Source organism: Chlorocebus sabaeus, chromosome 11, assembly GCF_047675955.1.
Source record: "Chlorocebus sabaeus isolate Y175 chromosome 11, mChlSab1.0.hap1, whole genome shotgun sequence".
In the NCBI taxonomy this organism is placed as follows: domain Eukaryota; kingdom Metazoa; phylum Chordata; class Mammalia; order Primates; family Cercopithecidae; genus Chlorocebus; species Chlorocebus sabaeus.
In genome coordinates, this window is record NC_132914.1 from 33,617,870 (window position 1) to 33,625,006 (window position 7,137).

Here is a 7,137-nt window from a genome sequence, read left to right on the forward strand (position 1 = left end):
TGTGAGCAAGAAAGTCTTGACTATCACTATAGATAAAACATTTGATGTGCAGATTTGCCTGATCTAACACATTTTTTTAAAATTATAGAAATGTAATTCTGCATTTTCACGACTAAATTAATCTTTTCTCCTTCTGGTTAATTGGGGAATTTTTTTTTACCTAGAACAATAAAACATATGATATGATCAAGTTCAATAATGTACTCTTCAAATTGATGAAACAGTTCTTCAACTAGTCTCACATAATTATACCGCGTATTTGAAAAGTATTCATTTCTTATAATATGACATTTAAATCAATGGTTAAAAATGAGCACACAGACAGAATATGCCAATAAATCTTGCTTTCCAGTGTGGCGGTGGAGAAGAGGTGGGAGGTAGGAGGGAGAAGGGGAATTGAGAGGTAGCTAAATCTCTAGATCAATGAAAGTAATTAAAAAACAATCTTGAAAAATTTGATAAATAATTAGTGCTAACAAACTCAATAGAAATCAAAACTAGTTAATATACTTAAACAGGAAAAGAGTCTCACAGATAAAAGATAGCAAATAGCTATTTATTTATTCAACAAATATTTATTTAGAGACTATGGTGTAAAAAATAGAGCTATAAACTAAATAATATGTGGGCTAATTGAAAAAAATGTATTTATGGTAGAAAGAAGTGAAGTCAAATATTTTATTCAGTTTACAAATGAAAGCCTCATAGATGTAGCTAAAATTACCATCCTAATTATTGTAAAAATTACTACTTTTGAAATGAAAATATGTAAAAACATGACAAATTTCACCCACTCATTCAACTCCATTTTTCATAGTACCTTTTGTGCCTATCCTTTCCAATCTTTTCTTAAATTTTATACAGACCCAGTGAAAGACACATACATTACACACACATATATACATGGACACTCTCGTTACCAATTTTCTTTATTTGTTCTTACACTGTTATAAAGAACTACCTGAGACTGCGTAATTTAGAAAGAAAAGAGGTTTAATTGACTCACAGTTCCACAGGCTATACAGGAGACTGTGGAGGCCTCAGGGAACTTATACAATCATGGTGGAAGGCGAAGGGGAAGCAAGCACGCCTTTGCATGGTGGCAAGAGAAAGAGAGAGACAGAGAGAAGGGGAAAGTGCTACACAGTTTCAAACAATCAGATCTCTAGAGAACTCTATCAAAGGACAGCACTAGAGGGATGGTCCTAAACCATCAGAAACCACCCCCATAATCCAATCACCTCCCACCAGGCCCCACCTCCAACACTGAGGATCACAATTCAACATGAGATTTGGGTGGGGACACAGAGCCAAGCATATCATATACCTTACTTCACAAAAATGAAATCATGCTATAATATTCTATAATACTAGCTTTGTAATTAATGTTATTATATTCATGGCTAGTGTCCTAGGAAAAAATGCTAGGTTATAGGGAATGCGTATTTTATAATTTCATGGACAAATTACTTTCACATAGGTTATATTAATTTAGATAAGGAGATTTCCAGGTTGCCAAACACTCCTGCTAGCATTGGATGCTATCTTCTTAAATCTCCCCATTTCCACTGGCAAAAGTTATAAAGGGTTAAACTTTTTAGGTAGCCAAATCTGTGAGACTTTTCTTTACTAATTCTGGGTTTCCAATTTTACTTAGAAAGCCTTCCCCTCACCCTGCATCAAACAGTTGTAAAGTATTATCCTGTCTGTCTGTATTAATATTTTAAAAGATATATTGCTTACATTGAGTCTTAACATTTTGTTTTATGTATGTTGAGAGATTATAAATTCACTTAAATGACTTCTGAATTCATAACTAGTCGTCCTAATACCTGACAGAGCAGGAGCATTGCCATCTTGGACAAGTCTCTCATTCTAAAGTTCACCTTAATAAAAAAGTCGCCTAAATCCAAAGGGCAACAGCCTAATGGCTAAGGTCGGGATAACCATAAACCACAAGTAACATCTCCAACCAGAAACATTCCAAACTCCTCCCTGACCAGAGACATACTAGCCCCCAGATAACCCCCCACCAGCTGGGAAGACGCCAGCCTTGAGATAACCCTGCTCCAAGCCAGAAAGATGTCTGCCCCAAGATAACCTCCCCTCTCCCCAGAGACATTCCAACCCTGTGACAAAACTTCTCCCTCACACAGAGACATTCCAACCCTGTGATAAAACTTCTCCCTCACACAGAGACATTCCAACCCTGTGATAAAACTTCTCCCTCACACAGAAACATTCCAAGCTTCTAATAAGCCCCTTCACCCTAAAACCAATATAAACTCTTAGCCTGTAAGAGAAAGCGCTCCTGACTGAAACTGGCCAGAAGCCCCTCTCATTTTTTATTTAAAGTAAACCTGTCTTTAACTTCCAGCTGTGTTTTGTGTTTCTTTCCTCTTTAACTCTTACAATACCATTTATTGAACCATACATGGTCCTTTTTGATGTAAGAGTTAAAAAGAAATTGTTTAGGCAGATAGGGTAAGGAAGTCCTCAGTAAGGTTTTCCTTTTAATGAAAAGCAGTCCCCAAATCATTTCTTTTCTAACAAACAGCAGCCTTTAAAATCGATCTGCAGACACAGATAAGCAAGCTGGAAACTTGCATGGGTGAATGCCAGTAGCTGTGCCAATAGGAGAAGGCTACCCGGGGGCTAGGCATGTTCAACCTGGTGGCTCCATCTTCTCTTTTCTTTGTCAACCACATGTACAGTAAGGAGCAGGCAACATGGCGCCTGCCAGATAGATTCCATCTGCATAATAAAAGATTAGGATTGGGTGGTCAGCTTCTTCCTGTGCTATGTAAATGGCACACCTAGTCTAGCCAATCTGTGGGCCCTGTGTAAATCAGATACCGCCTCCTCAAGCTCCTCTATAAAACCCCATGCATTTCAGTACAGAACCGGAAGATCCACTGAAGGCCCCCTCTCTCTCTGTAGGAGAAAGAGCTATTCTCTTTTTGCTTTCTGTTGCCTGTTAAACCTCTGCTCTTTTTGTTTTTTTTCTTTTTTGAGACAGAGACTCACTCTGTAGCCCAAGCTGGAGTACAGTGGTGCAACCTTGGCTCACCGCAACCTCTGCCTCCTAGGCTCAAGCGATTCTCGTGCCTTAGCCTCCAAGTAGCTGGTACTACACGCTACATTTTGGTTTTGTTCCCTCACTTTGCTTTTGTGTCCCCTTTTCTCTCTGTCTCCTCCATCATCTCTCCCTTTACCTCATTTTCAGGGTGTATGTGTCTGTACACTCATACACAGTTCCTGTATCTCATGATGGTAGGGTGGGGTGCCTTTGTCTTTGTCTCTCTGTAACTTTCTGAATGTTTATGCTTTTTTCTGTTACTTACTCTAATTTTCTCCATTTTTCTCTTTCTCTCCTTCTGTCTCTTTCCAGATAAATGAAATGCTACCTGAAGTTGACTGTTTTCTGTTACAGCAACATCCAAAGGACAAACCAAGAAACTAAGTATTCCACAACACAGTCACTGAAACATAAACCCAACCACTGCATTCGTAACTCTGAAGGCAGCCCTGCTCTTGACCACATAGATCCTTTATGCTTTTATCATCACAACTTTGGAGAACAAATTCAACTACTGTTTTGAAAAAGTGTTAATGCATTGATTATTAACAGAGATTTGGGGCAAAAAACACTTACCTCTTCATCATTTTTGCCTCCTCCTTACTGGAAATAGAATTGGGACCAGCATTTAACAACAGGTAGAAAAAGGGAATATTCCTGGCTCAGACTTCCCAGATACCATTCAGACAATCTTGAAGAGATTTGGAAAGTCTCGATATCTCACAGTTTTTAGAGTTTTGACAGAGCAGAGACCTATTTTTCAGTGTGAAATCAAGGCCAAATAGCCCGGTAAAGTAGATGATGGTAGAACTTGCATTTCATGTTTCTTCTTTGTGGAAAGGATGAAAAACCATCAGTGATAATTTCCAGTCTCAGTTGCAGGGAGGGGTCTGGACATGAATCAGGTCCTGCTGATGAGAAGCACTTGAAGAGTGGGGAGGCGGAAGAAGAGGGGGTTGGCTTCCTGGCAAGCATGCTCTGGCTGCGGGTTGACATGGCTGGCCTCAGCCTTTCCTTTTCTGGGCTCCGACTTTGTGGGTGTGAGGCTTTCAGGCATGCCGCCCCAGCAGTGGGAGCAGCAGCTCCAAAATTCTGAATGCTAGCTAACTGGTGTGACTTTGATACAGTAGTGGCTGCCTGACTTTAGTTTGTTCCATAGGCTTGGGACAGGCCTGCTTTCTACCCATTGTACCAGTCCTCTTCACTCTAAAACCTGCTCCTAGTGGCCCTGCTCTGTTGCCTGCCACTGCTGCCCGGCCCGAGTGGTTCTCTGCACTGTAAAGGCAGATTCCAGACGCTGGGAACTCACGCCTCAGACGCTATGTCCAGCAAAGGCTCTGTGGTTCTGGCCTACAGTGGCAGCCTGCACATCTCCTGCATCCTTGCGTGGCTGAAGGAATAAGGCTATGATGTCATTGCCTACCTGGCCAACACTGGCCAGAAGGAAGACTTCAAGGAAACCAGGAAGGCGGCATTGAAACTTGGGGCCAAAAAGGTGTTCATTGAGGACATCAGCAGGGAGTTTTTGGAGGAGTTCATCTGACCAGCCACCCAGTCCAGCACACTGTATGAGGACCACTGCCTCCTGGGCACTTCTCTCACCAGGCCCTGCATCGCCCGCAAACAAGTGGAAATCGCCCACTGGGAGGGGCCAAGTATGTGTCCCATTGCGCCACGGGAAAGGTGAGCGATCAGGTCCAGTTTGAGCTCACCCGCTACTCACCAGCCCCCCAGATAAAGGTCATTGCTCCCTGGAGGATGCCCGAGTTCTACAACTGGTTCAAGGGCCGCAGTGACCTGATGGAATACACAAAGCATCATGGGATTCCCATCCTGGTCGCTCCCAAGAACCCGTGGAGCATGGACAAGAACCTCATGCATGTCAGCTAGGAGGCTGGAATCCTGGAGAACCCCAAGAACCAAAAGCCTCCAGGTCGCTACACGAAGACCCAGGACCCGGCCAAAGCCCCCAACACCCCTGACATTCTCGAGATCGAGTTAAAAAAGGGGTCGCCGTGAAGGTGACTGACGTCAAGGATGGCTCCACCTACCAGACCTCCTTGGAGTTCTTCATGTACCTGAAGTCATGGGCAAGCACGGCGTGGGCCGTATTGACGTTGTGGGGAACCGCTTCATTGGAATGCAGTCTCAAGGTATCTAGGAGGCCCCAGCAGGCACCATCCTTTACCACACTCGTTTAGATATGGAGGCCTTCACCATGGACCGGGAAGTACACAAAATCAAACAAGGCCTGGGCTTGAAGTTTGCTAAGCTGGTGTATACCGGTTTCTAGCACAGAAATGAGTGTGAATTTGTCCGCCACTGCATCGACGAGTCCCAGGAGCCAGTGGAAGGGAAAGTGCAGGTGTCCGTCTTCAAGGGCCAGGTGTACATCCTCGGCCGGGAGTCCCCACTGTCTCTCTACAATGAGAAGCTGGTGAGCATGAACATGCAGGGTGATTATGAGCCAATTGATGCCACCGGGTTCATCAACATCAATTCCCTCAGGCTGAAGGAATATCATCGTCTCCAGAGCAAGGTCACTGCCAAATAGCCCCTTGTACAATGAGGAGGTGGGGCCTCCTCAATATGCAGCACCCCTAAGTACAGGTGCTAGTTGTTGTGATAATTTGTAATTTTGACTTGTTCCTCCCAGCTGGCAGCATAGTGGGGCTGCCAGGCCCCAGCTTTGTTCTCTGGTCCCCCTGAAGCCTGCAGATGTCATCATTGAAGTTGGAAAGGTGTGGGGCAGCTGCGGTGGGGAGCTATAAAATGACAAAAGATAACTGCCCCCCCCCCCAAAAAAAAACAACTGCTCTTAGTTTGGACAGTAAACTTAGTAACCCTATCTCTAATTCTTCCAATAATTTTGTAAGTACCTAATTACCTGCATTTAAATTCTTTCTGTTTGAAACGCCTAGAGTAGTTATTGTTTCCTTTATTGAATGCCAGCTGATGTCAAACACAGACAAAACCAGATGGTGGTTAAAGGTGATAAAGACAGATTTTATTCAGTACTAACTCTTGTAATAGGGGAGACTAGCCAACGTAACCTGAGCTCAACTCTGCTGTAACAAAAGGTGGGAGACTTTTTAAATATTGGGGTGTGCTGAAGGAAAAACACTGACGAGTGTGGGGCATTTGGTCTGTGTCACTAGGCTATCTAGGATTGCTACTTGGTGCTTATCTGGAGGAGAAACAAACTTCTTGCATCTTTATTACAGGAGAAGTTGTGCAAGCTGGAGCAAGGGGCTGCAGATGTTAGACTCTTACCTTCATACGGAGAGGAAGAGTTATCTCCCTAATGCTTGCATTTCAGAGAGATGGCTCCCAGGTCCTTGAGGAGACAGTTTTGCGTGGTAGAAGATTTATGTCTCGAGGGCAGAGAAAGGATTTATAATTGCAAGCTTTCGCAGGCATTTTAAGAGGGAGCTGAGGTCATAGTAGGAACAAAATCTTAATCTGCTAGAAGTCATACTAGGGTTTGGTCAAGAACAGAGTCTTTGTCATGAATGTACCTGAGATCATGAGATTTTGCTTGAATTACTTTGGGAATATACCATACCTCACAAGGCATGGTATATAGAACTTGATTTCAGCAGTTATCTTTTTTGAAAATGACTACCAGAGGATCAGTGTGACCCAATTTCCAAGACCAAGAGGCACCTGGAGTGAGAAGCGTTGGTGTACATATTTACAAATATAAAACAGTCTTTTCCTTTTGTATTGCTAGGAATAGCCTTTTCTATTTGTAATAAAAACAGCTGTTCTTTTTCTATTGGGTTTTGAAAAGATATTTACTTTAATCTCTTTTTTCATTTCGAGACGGCGTCTTGCTCTGTCACCCACGTTGGAGTGCAGTGGTACAATATCGGCTCACTGCAACCCCCACCTCCCTGGTTCAAGCGATTCTCTTACTTTAGCCTCCCGCGAGCTGGGATTACAGGCACGTGCCACCATACCTGGCTGATTTTTGTATTTTTAGTAGTGATGGGGTTTCACTGTGTTGGCCAGGCTGATCTCAAACTCCTGGCCTCAAGTGATCCGCCTGCCTCGGC

General features: G+C 43.3%; 1 pseudogene; it reads left to right on the forward strand.

Moving 5' to 3' along the window:
- Positions 1–3,662: 3,662 nt before the first annotated feature.
- Positions 3,663–6,611, forward strand: LOC119621285 (argininosuccinate synthase pseudogene; annotated as a pseudogene).
- The last annotated feature ends 526 nt before the right edge of the window (positions 6,612–7,137 follow it).